The sequence below is a fragment of the Atractosteus spatula genome, chromosome 10 (genome assembly GCF_055471065.1).
Source record: "Atractosteus spatula isolate fAtrSpa1 chromosome 10, fAtrSpa1.hap1, whole genome shotgun sequence".
Taxonomy (NCBI): Eukaryota; Metazoa; Chordata; class Actinopteri; order Semionotiformes; family Lepisosteidae; genus Atractosteus; species Atractosteus spatula.
The window spans coordinates 28,082,767-28,094,096 of record NC_142715.1 but is presented as its reverse complement, the minus strand read 5'-3'; the positions used below and the strand labels follow the sequence as shown (position 1 = coordinate 28,094,096).

General features: G+C 40.7%; 4 non-coding genes across 4 annotated transcripts; 1 reads left to right on the top strand and 3 right to left on the bottom strand.

The window, feature by feature from the left end:
• Positions 1–3,003: 3,003 nt before the first annotated feature.
• Positions 3,004–3,116, top strand: trnal-caa (transfer RNA leucine (anticodon CAA)). Its single transcript has 2 exons — positions 3,004–3,041; positions 3,071–3,116. It is a non-coding gene; the product is annotated as a tRNA-Leu (tRNA).
• A 6,421-nt stretch (positions 3,117–9,537) lies between these two features.
• On the bottom strand, positions 9,538–9,656 carry LOC148827711 (5S ribosomal RNA). The gene has a single exon (XR_016092894.1). It is a non-coding gene; the product is annotated as a 5S ribosomal RNA (ribosomal RNA).
• A 541-nt stretch (positions 9,657–10,197) lies between these two features.
• LOC148827710 (5S ribosomal RNA) lies at positions 10,198–10,316 on the bottom strand. The gene has a single exon (XR_016092785.1). It is a non-coding gene; the product is annotated as a 5S ribosomal RNA (ribosomal RNA).
• Positions 10,317–10,853: 537 nt separating this feature from the next.
• On the bottom strand, positions 10,854–10,972 carry LOC148827709 (5S ribosomal RNA). The gene has a single exon (XR_016092870.1). It is a non-coding gene; the product is annotated as a 5S ribosomal RNA (ribosomal RNA).
• Between the last annotated feature and the right edge of the window lie 358 nt (positions 10,973–11,330).

Genomic DNA, 11,330 nt, shown 5'->3' with positions numbered 1-11,330 from the left:
AAACTATCAAAGATACAGCAGCAATAGCAGATGATTTTGGTTTTGAACCCATCTTTACACCTCAATAATCAATTTGTCCTCGAAAAAAGAAAAGACAGGTATATTTTGAGTCTCATAATTATCCTCTTCTCGATCCAAAAAAAACGTTGATTGCTTCTGTACTTTTTTGGATTTTCTTACGAAGATCTCACGAAGTATTGCCAGGATCTATATTTAGCGTTCGGTAGCGATAACACTGCTGATATTGATTGAGTAAAAATCTATGATGTATTGACAGCTTTATCTGAAGCGAGAAATCCTCGAACGCCGCTTATGAAGTGTTGGGATTCATACCAAGAAATACCTTTTGTTTTTCCACCCAAAATGCTACTATTACATTACACATTATGCAAACATTACCAGTTTTAGTAGCTTCTGGGCGCGATTTTCCAAAACTGAAACTAATTACAAATTATTTAAGATGAACCATGTCCAAAAATTGTAAATCAGGATTAATATAATATCAAATGAAATTACTACAGAAGAAAAGGTTTAACTGAAATATGAATAAGACTATGCAAACCTACAAAATAGAACAATTCAATTTATATAACTTATTTTTTTATTTTTTGAGAAATGGGCTCACACACCGGAAGACACTAACGTTTCTCTTCGTTAGAGTATGTGAATAACAGTTTAACCCCAAATGTTTGTAATTCTGTGATTCTGTTAAAATTCAAAAAAGCATCTATCAATAGTAAGAAATTGTGTTATTTCATAAACTGTAAGACATGAAGACATTTACAGGTTATATCCTTTGCTTTGTCTTTTAACGCAAGCGTTCAGGATCCAAGCCCATGTTCGGACGGTTGTGTTTCTCTTGTAATCATCAAATGGCATTGTTTTGTCCGTCAGTTCTTTCTCGAGTTGTACCATGGATATTTTATACCATCAATACTTTTCATGCTCTTTTGCATTTTCCTTCACATACGAAAAAAGCTCAAGGCGTTCTTGTCACTGTGCTACACAGTACAGGACACGCAGTGAGGAATTCGCGCAGCTTCAGTTCAGTGCGGAGTCCAGAGGGAGGACTCGCTCGGTGAATGATCTCTCAGGAAATTCCGGGTGAGATTCAACATCCCGGGTGAGGTTTTTCTGCAACAGCCACGACAAGTGTGAAGACGTTCTCTGGATTTCCTGAATGTGACTTTAAATTAGTTCACATTCTTTGGTAGTTAACAGAACTAAATGCTTTGGAGGTACATTTAAAACCGCAGCACTTCGAGTTTAATTGTGTAAACCTGGCTCTGTATGAACATGAGCAAAGAGTTCTCACTCAACAGAAGACTGCGATGTGAGCACAGTAACATAAAGCACTTGGAGATGCCAAGGATTGAACCCAGGACCTCATACATGTGAAGCATGCAAGCTACCACTGAGCTACATCCCCAACTTAGAAGGCTGTGGAAGTGACTTAGAGATGTGCAGGTGCTCACAGAACACAATCTATCTTTTGCATCTTTTAAGTGCTCTTGTTTAAACTATGCATAGAAAAACAGCAGTACTGATGATTTTCATGGACTGATGCACACTTGTTCTGTACAACTCCAGTGATAAAACCTTGTCTGTAAAAATTGTAGAATGTAAAAGGGCGAAACAATGCTCCAACCACAGGAATGGTAACAGAAAGGATCATTTTCTTATTTAATACGTCCTTTTGAGATGCCTTGTCAAAGCACACAGACGTTAGAGCTGAACAAATATTTTGTACACAAGACGGCAGTGCGATATTAGATTTTCTGTCTTCTTGATGGATTCAGAGGTCCTTGCTTGCCAAATAACTTTACAGCTAAGGAAGAGTAGCTTGTAAAATACCCATCTCAACAAGCGAGCGCATTGGTTGCTCTTGCTCTGAATGCAAGGAGCTGTTTTTTTTCGCATTAATCATTATTAACCAGAAACAGCTGCACAACTAGTCGCATTTGTGATTATGTCACTTCTCTGCTTCAGCAAGGTCAATAAAAGACTCTGAAAGTAGTAGAGAAAAACCGAATTAAAATCATATTAGCAATTCTGAGCGATATCTGCATACAGGCAATCCAATAAGAACGTTGAAATCTTTGAATATCATCTCTCTATATATTGCGCTGCTTTTTACTTGGAGTAAAACTATTGGATTGGAGGAATGCTAACCGCTTTGTTAAAATGTATTGTTGTTATTTGGAGAAATCAATGAACTCGTGATTTTATATGTTTTAAAAGACGGTCATGCGCACAGAAAAAAGACAGTGCTGATTATTTTTCTGGAGATGGAGCACTGATGACCTATCTGAGCCAATTGATAAAGCCCACCCAGTGGATACTCTAGCAGAACGTGGAAGAATGTACACCAATGTAACCAAGGCAACCACAGGAACAACATCAAGAAGCACAATCAATTCCCCATTTAAATCTTTCGTGTAAGGTATGCTATGTGAAAGTATGAAGTAAATCCCCTGATCTCTTTTGAACATGGACAAGGTATTTCTGATGGAGCGCTATGAGCAAAGATTTAATAAGCTACTCCTGCCAATAATTCAGCTTGAAGAAGTAAAAGCTTCACAAACAAAAGCAGCTCACTACAACAGCCAATATTAAATGTACTGGGTGACACATTACCATGTGCACTGGCTCAAAAGTGATCTCGGCAGACGTTGTTCCCTACGTAAAGTTGAAAGCGCTAAAGAGCATTTCCATTGAGAAAAAAAAAATCTGCCTTGATGTTAAACATAGAGAGCCTACCTTTTAGACGTTCTCCCTCTAAACACCTTGTGCAGCCTCCCGACAGACTAACAAATAGCACATTTTCACCAACTCAATTTATAATACGCCCCTCAAAACTCACAACCGAATAACAATCCATCCGTATATTTGTTTTCCAAGATCCATTCAAGGCAACTTGGCTCTTCGCAAGCAAATAATTTCAGGGAAGAAACTCAGTTTAGTCAACTACTGGTGCATTCAGCACACCCCTTTCTCTTGTTTGTCAGGGTGGCCGAGTGGTCTAAGGTGCCAGATTCAAGAGCCTGTGTCTTTCCAGCTGGCTTGGGTATTCTGGTCTCCCAATAGAGGTGTGGGTTCAAATCCCACTCCTGACTGCTTCTGTTTTTACCTCTCTTGAATTGTTCCAGTGCTAGCTGACAGTGAATGACTGAAATATAAAAGCAGCAGAAGAAAGCAAGCAACTCAGTGCAATTTGTGAGTATTCTGCACTGTTAAAATGCACAGGTTTTCATACTTTTTGGAATTCGTAGCTCAAGAAGTGATTCCTGTTTCATTTTCTATTCACCAACTCGATTTGCATTCCGCCCCTCACACCTCAAAACAGAATAACAAACGGCTTCATGTGCCACAGCATTCCCCTGTAGATTCGGTTTGCACTATGAATTAGGCCACCCCGAATGAAATATTTTAGTGTTGGCTCAAATGTGAGGAATTTCATGAACCCTCAAAAAGGAACGCTTTCAGAGAATGCCAGCAATTCAAAGCGTGTAGGCAGCAATTCTGCAATTTCTTTTATCACGGGCGGTGCTTTCTGAGTCGATGGCTCTGCATTAGAAATGAGAAGTGCTGAACTCTAAACACGTTCTTGCCATTACTGCTACTCCTGCTGCTACTCCTTCGTCCTCGAAAAAAGAAAAGACAGGCATGTTTTGAGTCTCAAAATGATCTTCTGGATCCACAAGAAACATGTAAATTTGATTGATTCCGCAGTATTTTGGATGTACTGTACTTATAACTTCCATCGAAGAGAGATTTCATCAGTTGCATGAAATTGAAACTTTCGACTTTTTGTCTGGTATTGAAAATATGTTAAAAAAAAACATAAACAATTTTCTAATGAACAACTCATGAAGTATTGCCAGAATCTATATTTAGCGTTCGGTAGTGATAACACTGCTGATATTGACTGAGTAGAAATCTATGTTGTATTGACAGCTTTATCTGAAGCAAGAAATCCTAGAACGCCCTCTATGAAGTTTTAGGATTCATACAAAAAAATGCCTTTTGTTTCCCACCCCAACTGCTGCTATTGCATTACACATTATGTGAACATTACCAGTTTTGGTAGCTTCTGGGCATGATTTTCCTAAACTGAAACTTATTACAAAATTATTTAAGATGAACCATGTCCAAAAATTGTAAATCAGGACTAATTTTAATATCAAATGAAATTACTACAGAAGAAAAGGTTTGATTTATATAACTTATTTTTTTATTTTTTGAAATGGGCTCACACATTCAGACTCGTTCTCAGTGGTTCTTGCTCACCAAATAACTTAAAAGCTGAGGAAGAACGCTACGAAAAATACTAATCAAAATACAAAATAATAATCATTATTAACCAGAAACAGCAAAAAAACTGGTCACATTTGTGATTATGTCGCTTCTCTGCTTCAGCAAGGTCAATAAAGGACTCTCTGAAAGTAGTAAAACACTAAAGAACTGCAAAACTGAATTCAAAATCATATTAGGAATTCTGAGTGATGCCTGCTTACATGCAATCCAATACGGATGTTGTCTTTAAATAAGAATTCTCTATGTTTCCCTGCCTTTTCCCTGGAGTGAAACTATTGGATTGAAGGAATTCTTATCACAGGTTTACAAGGTGTCGTTGATATTTGGAGAAATCTATGAACTCGTGATTTTTATATACTTTAAATAACGGCCATACGCACAGAATAAAATGACGGTACTGATGATTTTTTCTGAGACGAAGCACAGATTATCTTTCCAACACAGCTGATAAAGGCAAGCCAATAGATACTCTAGCAGAACATAAAAAAAAACAGAATCAATTCCCCACTTAGATCTGACATGTGAGGTATGCTTTGTGATCGCTTGAAGTAAAACCCACAATCTTTTTTGAACTTGGACAAGTTATTTCTGATAGAGCGCTATGCAGAAAGACTTTATCAGCTCTACCTCTGAGGACGACTCGATTTGAAGACGCAGAACGATAAAAGGAACACAACCGACATCATAATTGAGGGCACACTGTGATTTGCACTGACTCAAAAGTGATCTTGGTAGACAAACTTCCCTGCTGAAGGTGGAAACGAGAATCTGTGTTGAGAAGACGAAACATTTTTTCCCTGCTTTGATGTTAAGCTGATAAAATAGCTTTTGTTCCATTTATCAAAAAAACACATGTCCCCCATTGGATTCCTAAACAGTAGGAAGGTGGTTTTAACACAAAAAAAACAGGCAGCAATGGGATTGGAACCCACACCTCCGAAAAGACTGAAGCCTTAAGCGAGAGCCTTCAACCACTCAGCCACATTACCTACTTGAATGAAACAGGGTGGCTTTTGCTCTTGTCGCCCGACTTAGTGGCGTTATGACCGTGGAACCGACTGCACCTGCTTTTTCTGAGATGCTTCCCCTCTCATGGCGAGATCTCGACTTCTTTAACACCTCTGGATAAAGATCTTCTGTGGAGCAGGTTTCAGACCTCTGCGTCCAGCACCCTTGATGTCATTTTATTTTTACAGCAGCCGCATCCGGAAAGTTGTGTCTTTTACGTTTTATTTGAACAACAAAACTACATAAAATACAAAAAAGAGCACACATAACGTATCAAGAAAATCGTCAGGGGCACATGCTATAATACAATTACACTTTATGAAAAACGATTACACAAGGTAAATAAAGATAAGGTCCGCACAGCTTGTTCTTACATTTCGAAAGAGTCCGTAAATACCCCTTTACGTCTATTTTGAACTGTTCAAACGTAGGACTCTTCCCAGACCATTTCACTTTATACCACATTCCTAAACGAGGATGCATCTCCTGTTTTAGAACTATTTTGGGCGGTATGGCTTATACAACACACCCACAGTATTCTAATGGTGGACTGCAGATCTGTGCTATAGTTCAGTCGAATTCGAAGGATCCAGCAATCGTACTGGATTTGACTGGGATTCTGAAATGTCTCTTGCAAAAGTATTCGGGTTTGCTTGAACCTTTGATAAAAAAAGTGATCTGATCTGAAACTACCCAGCTTACAATCTCTGAGGTAGTTGTCACTAAACTCGGACGTGATGTGGCACACATGTGCCATGTGCCTTTACTTTTGTAAAAAACTGGTATCGGGAAAAGTTTCTTAATATTTCTTTTGATTAGCATGCAAGAAAATGTGATCATTACCTATGGAATTTCCCGCCAGCGTGGAGCTTGAATTCACAACCTTGAGATTCAGTGTTCAAGAGTCACAGAAGAGGTCGGCCTGGTCTTCAGTTTGCCAACGATAAGCTCCGGCAGTGCTCCTCTGTAAAGCAGATTGTTCGGATCGGTTTTGTGGGACGGCACTTCGATACTAAGATCGTTTGCAGCACATGCATGGTTTCCCCCCTTCACGCAAAAAAACATAGACGAAGGAAGCTCTCTTGTCTTGGGCTGCTGACTCCCGGATTTAAAGCGCTCTAGGTGCCAGCTAAGTCTCTAACAAGCACACTATAAAGACAGGAATTACACTTTGCTCACGTCACGCATGGAATGGCGAGGGTACTTGTATTCATCCAAAAATGCCAAGTTTCCCACTGGTGATACACACAAGGAAATGAATGTACATTTCCCGCCCCCCCCCCCCCCAAATCAACCAGTTTAAAATCAAATACCTCCCTCCTCATCTGTAGGTGGAGAGATTAATGTCAGAAGAAATACAGGTTTAAAAGTCAGGAGCATTGATAGTCCTATTTTAAAATGACACTAAAATGCTCACAATATATTAAAAAGCTCTGTAAAATGCAATAATAATAAAAACAATATTAAAACAAGGTAAAAAGAAATAATACACAGCTACAAAGCTCAGGAATTATCAATGGGAAGTTACAATGGGTTGATTGTGTTTCATATGATTTAAAAACAAAATGTTTGAAAAATATCCACTTACAATATGCTAAAAATGGCAAGAATACTTAAAACAGGTGTGTATTTTTTTTTACAAAAATAAATAAAACAAGTTAAAAATAAATACTAAATGCGTTTAAAATTCAGGAATGTAATTGGTCAGATGCTTACAATGAGTGATGCTTTTGTGTGATTTAGCGAATTCAAAAAAATATTCAAGAGCAAGAGCTCGTATGAAAGTTCGTAAGTATGTACGTATACATTCGAAATTTTTCATTCTTCTCACGATGGCACACCTGTGTCTGTAAAACAGAGTGAAAGCTCTATTCACATTGCGAGTATTTCACAGCCCTGGTTTTACATAGATCTTTTTTTTTTGTATAAATAAGTATAAAATAAGTTTTGCAATGCACCAAAAGTCACGTCTAGTATTTTTCCATCTACCTTTACAAGTAAGGAGCGTACATACTCATATGGCGAGCGGTCGTCAATTATTTTTCTCAGCAAGTGCTTTATACTCCGCTCAGTATCATCTGTAAAAGTATAGGCACCCAGGCCTCTGGCGATGTACAGAACAGCCGATAAAATTCAGGCTAAACTGAGACACTTATACATTTCTAATGCGGCAAACAACACATCTTTGTACTGTAACATGACTAGGGGAAGGGTCATTCATAACAGGTATTTTCGGAATGACCTACTTAAAATACTAGATATGGACCTTAGCAAAATGGCTGCCAAAAAGAATCAGATGACCGGTAAATGGAAAGGGTCTACCCTGAGAAACAATGAGACACAGCTGAGCCGCATCAGGAACCGAAATATAAGTGCCCCGGAGGCAGTGAACAGGGTGGAAGCCGATAAGGTGAATGCGGTTTGGAGGAAAAGAGAGGAAAGATGTGTATGTTAAAGATCGGGCTAAGGAATAACGGACTACTGAAAGGAGAAAAGGTTTATGGTTTTTGGATTACGGACACTGGATAAGGATACATCGCGGATTGGCTTTATTACGGACTTTTGGAACTCGGATCGGATCAGGATTAAGGGAACGGATTACGGACTGTATTTGGAAGATAGTTGGAGGAAGAAAAGCCACGAAACTCAGGAAAGAAAAGTGTGGTGTGAGTAATACTTTCATTTACATAAACTTTCCCCCGGAAACACCACAGAACTCATCCGCGCACCCGATAACCAGGCATGTGTGACCCCATTGACCTGGATGATTAATCAAACAGGCCGCGCATTCATCAACCACAACCCCCTTTAAACAATGGTTGAAGGTGCAACATACCACCGACTTTACAGTCTGATCCATAGCATCGGGCTCATTAGAGCCATCGTTAGCTAAACTAGGTTGAACATCATCATTAATCACATTTTGGCAAACACACATGAACAGACACGAAACATTCAAGCTTGATGGTAGTTTGAAGATTGATGCGTCGACCTCTTCGTTATTCTATTAAAGGAAAAAAGAAAAGGAAGGCTTAACAAAATAAATAGACATGCTTTTTACCTAAAATATTTACAATTGTAATGCCTCTTTTGTGTTAGAGTTTTTCGTTTGCTTCGAACTTGCTGTGGTTTAATATTTACCATTTGTAGCAACTCTTCATCAGTCGTTGATGGACCCCCAACACCTGAATCACCATCAGAGTTCACATGACAGCCACTGTCACACACCACTGAGTGCTGGGTCAGCTTTTGCTAAAAAGAAGACAAAGTGTTGAAAACGAAATACGCTAAACACAGATTGAAACGACAATTCCACTATCAGAAAAAATATTTTAGCAACCTACTTCTTCAGTTTGCATAGCAGAGGAATCCGATGATTCACTACTCAAAGAAGCCATCTTCGCAGCAGTCAATATCGGGGCCTGACAGCTCAGGTGTCACACTTCAAAACCGGCAAGTCGCCTAATTTAAGCATAAACTCCAAATTTGTAACCATGCCTACATAGTTCAAGACAGTTTTCAAATGGTTGTGATGTTTTAGAACGCCCCACCATATTCCCCCGCCCCAAAATCACACGTGTTTTATCGAGAGTGAAAAGTAATCACGTTGAATTAAAATATGTAAGCTTATTTCAATGACAAATTCTCAACAACTTTTCAAAAGTTTGAAATGATTTTCCACGTACCGTGAACGTAAAGTCTTTAAACCTTAAAAATATTAACATGCAACCCAAGCCTCAAATGATGTGTTTCTCTAGAAAAGAAATTACATTGAATCAAAAAATGTAAAACTTATTTTATCTTTTGAGAAGAGCGTTGTAGGGCAGGTCTTTATATTTTAGTGGATAGGTCATAAAAGTGTTAAAATAATTGAAAAAAGACACATTTAGCAGCGATAAATTATAAGCACGAGCAAAAATTGATATTTATAACGCTTATAGATTTAACAATATAACAGACTTTAATAAAATGTTTACTTTTAAATTAAATATTACATCAGAACATGTCCACACCCAGGCACCTGCCGTTAAAGGTTATGGGATGTAGAGATACAGTATATAAGGTTCATGATGAGAATTAAAAACGTTCATGCTAATACACAAGCACCTGTGTCTCACCAAAGCTGACAAATAAAAAGCCAAAAACCCGCACTGCACGTGTGAACAGGAGAATGAGCGAGTGAGCGAAGATAGGGTGCCTCCTGCAATTAAAGGCTTACAGCACCTGGTATTCCCAGGCGGACTCCCATCCAAGTACTAACCAGGCCCATCCCTGTTTAGCTTCCGAGATCAGACGAGATCAGGCGTGCTCAAGGGGGTGTGGCCGTAAGCGAGAGCAAGGCTCGCTGGCACCTTTCTTATAGAGAGGACAGCTCCGTCACCTCTTTTACGACGCTGCTGTTTTTCCCTTGCGTTTTTCTCTTCTTCCCACGTTCTCTCTCTTCACTGCCTTCGTCCCCGCTCTATTTCACTTCAGCCTTTCACTCTTGCTTCCTTCCAATGAGGACGGAGCTGCGGGAGAAAGGGCGCTATAGAGGATCGCTGTGGAGAGCTGCTGCTGTGCTTTGACATCTGAGCTCTGTGGAAAACGATCTCAATACAATTCTGAAAAACGCGACTCCCCGAACGCCAGCCGAACAAGTCTCCACAGCCGAAGCGCTGTGTCTCTTTTCAGCTGGCGATAAACCTTTCCTCGATCCTTTGCGGACTTGTAAAACTGTTCATGATCAGAATAAAAAACGCTCACGCTAATACACAAGCACCCGTGTCTCGCCAAAGCTGACAAATAAACAGACGGACAAACCGCACTGCACGTGTGAACAGGGGAATGAGCGAGCGAGCGAGCGGGGATAGGGCGCCTCCTGCGCTTAAAAGCTTACAGCACCTGGTATTCCCAGGCGGTCTCCCATCCAAGTACTAACCAGGCCCATCCCTGTTTAGCTTCCGAGATCAGACGAGATCAGGCGTGCTCAAGGGGGTGTGGCCGTAAGCGAGAGCAAGGCTCGCTGGCACCCTTCTTATAGAGAGGACAGCTCCGTCACCTCTTTTACGACGCTACTTTTTTTCCCTTGCGTTTTTCTCTTCTTCCCACGTTCTCTCTCTTCACTGCCTTCGTCCCCGCTCTATTTCACTTCAGCCTTTCACTCTTGCTTCCTTCCAATGAGGACGGAGCTGCGGGAAAAAGGGCGCTATAGAGGATCGCTGTGGAGAGCTGCTGCTGTGCTTTGACATCTGAGCTCTGTGGAAAACGATCTCAATACAATTCTGAAAAACGCGACTCCCCGAACGCCAGCCGAACAAGTCTCCACAGCCGAAGCGCTGTGTCTCTTTTCAGCTGGCGATAAACCTTTCCTCGATCCTTTGCGGACTTGTAAAACTGTTCATGATCAGAATAAAAAACGCTCACGCTAATACACAAGCACCCGTGTCTCGCCAAAGCTGACAAATAAACAGACGGACAAGCCGCACTGCACGTGTGAACAGGGGAATGAGCGAGCGAGCGGGGATAGGGCGCCTCCTGCGCTTAAAAGCTTACAGCACCTGGTATTCCCAGGCGGTCTCCCATCCAAGTACTAACCAGGCCCATCCCTGTTTAGCTTCCGAGATCAGACGAGATCAGGGGTGCTCAAGGGGGTGTGGCCGTAAGCGAGAGCAAGGCTCGCTGGCACCCTTCTTATAGAGAGGACAGCTCCGTCACCTCTTTTACGACGCTGCTTTTTTTCCCTTGCGTTTTTCTCTTCTTCCCACGTTCTCTCTCTTCGCTGCCTTCGTCCCCGCTCTATTTCACTTCAGCCTTTCAGTCTTGCTTCCTTCCAATGAGGACGGAGCTGCGGGAGAAAGGGCGCTATAGAGGATCGCTGTGGAGAGCTGCTGCTGTGCTTTGACATCTGAGCTCTGTGGAAAACGATCTCAATACAATTCTGAAAAACGCGACTCCCCGAACGCCAGCCGAACAAGTCTCCACAGCCGAAGCGCTGTGTCTCTTTTCAGCTGGCGATAAACCTT